The 2,644-nt window shown below is 29.1% G+C and overlaps 1 long non-coding RNA gene across 1 annotated transcript; it reads right to left on the bottom strand.

Annotated features, from left to right (window-relative positions):
- Nucleotides 1-575: 575 nt before the first annotated feature.
- On the bottom strand, nucleotides 576-2,417 carry LOC133780275 (uncharacterized). The gene is made up of 2 exons (XR_009869201.1): nucleotides 2,347-2,417; nucleotides 576-1,375 (listed from the first exon to the last, which is right to left on the bottom strand). It is a non-coding gene; the product is annotated as an uncharacterized LOC133780275 (long non-coding RNA).
- Nucleotides 2,418-2,644: the final 227 nt, after the last annotated feature.

Here is a 2,644-nt window from a genome sequence, read left to right as displayed (position 1 = left end):
TCCAACACTATTTGATACGCTGGACATAGTGGTGTAGTTTAATATTATATCTCATATATTTTAATTTAAATTAGAATATATGAGACTTGTACTAAATTACACCCAATTATATCAAAGTGGTGATGAGTACTATGGTGCAAAATATGTACAATAATTTGAGGGCTCTTTTATATTTTATTATTATTTTTACACACCAACACTAATGTTGGAGTTAGGGAAAATCCACCATTAAACGAGACCTGGTGAGATTTGAACCCTTGAGCCAAGATGGAGGGGATATCCCCACTACTATACCACCAGGCCAATTGGTGGAATTCTTTGACTAATTTTGATGTGTTAATTCATGTCAAACTAATCAATGTATGACACGTCATTTAAAACATTTAAGCAAAAATAATAAATTTAATAATTACCAATTTTAAATAATTTATCACCCATTCATTAATTACACATGAATTAAGATATCAAAATTGAATATAGGATACTAATTCTTTTTTACACATTGATATTTTTTTTAACTAATCACACTCATTCAAGGTTGAATCTACCATAATCTACCATGTTATAAAGAAGTGTGTGAAATTTTGTTACATATTTTGTGTGCATATATGATTATTATTCACTACTACAAAAATGGATTTTCCCGATAGATTTTAGCGACAAACTGTCGCTATTGAGCAAAGACGACAGTCGACTAACTGTTGTATTTGCCTATGTCGGTGTAGGGGTAGCTACGCCGACAATTAAACATTGTCACCATTGCTGGCAATGTCGACAGTTAATAGGTGTTGTTGTTGCTGGCAATGTCGACAGTTAATAGGTGTTGTTGTTGCTGGCAACGCCGACAGTTATTAGGTGTCGTGATTGACTCTCTATGGTGACATTTTTTAACTGTCGTAAAGTTTCCATACCAGAGGAGATTGCAAATATGTTGTCAATGCCCCCATGTTTCACAATCAATGCAGCAATTTCAGTAAAAGAATGCACATCAAAAATTAAATTAAATTAGCATTGGTAACATTAAATTTATATTTGATTAGTTCTAATTCTAATAAAATAAATAAACTAACTTTTTTATTCAACAATTTTATAAATTTATTACACCAACAACAGTCAACAATCAAAAAATAAACCAAATTTACATATTACAAAGATAAAAATTACATAGCAAACTTAATCAAAATATATTTCATTAGATTGGTACAAATATAATCTCAATTTATAAGTAATCAATTTTGTGCAACATGAACAAGTTATAAGTATACTCGAGTATTCTTATACGAGTTGTTCAACTCTATCTTGTATTTCTCAAGTTTATGTTGAAGTGACTTGAGTGCAGCAACTGCTATGCTCTTTCTCTTTAGTTCCTGAAACACTAAAAGTTGTAGCTCTTTATTGAAACAACTACACACACAATGATACAATTTACAATAATTTATTTTGGAACAGTTGGTATTTCAAAGCAAAAGTGCTGCAAAAGTACCATTAGAACTAAAGCATCTAACAAATTGTCCATGGTTCCAAGTAGAGTGTGGTAATAATAAAAAATTATCTATGTCAATAGCTCATCATTTGATTAAAAAATGACAACTAAAATAAAAGAAAATATGTTACACGTGAAGAGAAATCTATTGACTAGATATGAAGTGCATCAAATGCCTCACATCTAGAATCTTTCTAACCAAGTAATAGGTTGCATAAAGTTTTACAAATTCAAAGAAGAGTATACCAAACTAAAAGTATATTGAAATCCTTTTTTATGCTTTATGCCAGCCATGTGTATTGCAAGAAAATAGCTCAAACCTTATGAAGAAGCCATGAAGTATCATGAAGCAATAAAGGAAAAAGCTATGCATGTGGATGTTGATTCACTAATAAAATATGAAACTAGAGTGCTGGTACAAACTCCAAACGATCACTGAGTTTAATAAAAAAAAACTTACACAAAAACAAACAATTTAATTAGATCTAAAATTACTCAGTGAAATTAGGATAAAAAAAACAGATCTGAAAAGTAATTGGACATAGACAAAATAAAATCAAAGATCAGATTAAGAAAATACTTGAAACAAAAAAATTAATCACAAAATAGAATCATGGATCAGATATCCTAAACATATTCAAACATTACAAAAGTTATAACAAGATAAGATAAATTATCAGATTCACAACAAAATATAAACAACCAGAGAAAATATAAAAAACAGATTCAAGCACACATTTATATAAATATATATATATATATGTCAAACACATATTCAAATGTAAAAATCTAAAAACAAAACTATACTCAGATCATAAACAAACTACACAACTATAGTAATAATTGCATAATCATGGATATACCTTAACAAGAGTTTGCAAAGTCTCTATATTCATCACCAACCACTGCAGTCTGTCACCAATAGCTCCAATCCTGTAGAGTCCAAGAACTTTACTTAGCCAAGTAGATAGTAGTATAATCGTAATAATAGTATTATCTTTATGACTGTGGATTTTTGGTTCAGACTGAGATTTATTTGGACACTCATAGTAGTACTTGTAGATTTTCTAAGTTTAACCTATAGTTTAGGAATATTAATTTTAACCTAAGGTTTGATTAATATGACTGATATTGAGGATAATATTTATTATATTATAAGGT

Source organism: Humulus lupulus, chromosome 5 (assembly GCF_963169125.1).
Source record: "Humulus lupulus chromosome 5, drHumLupu1.1, whole genome shotgun sequence".
NCBI classification, from domain to species: Eukaryota; Viridiplantae; Streptophyta; class Magnoliopsida; order Rosales; family Cannabaceae; genus Humulus; species Humulus lupulus.
Note: the sequence above shows the minus strand (reverse complement) of the source record. Positions and strands in the feature narration are given on the sequence as shown.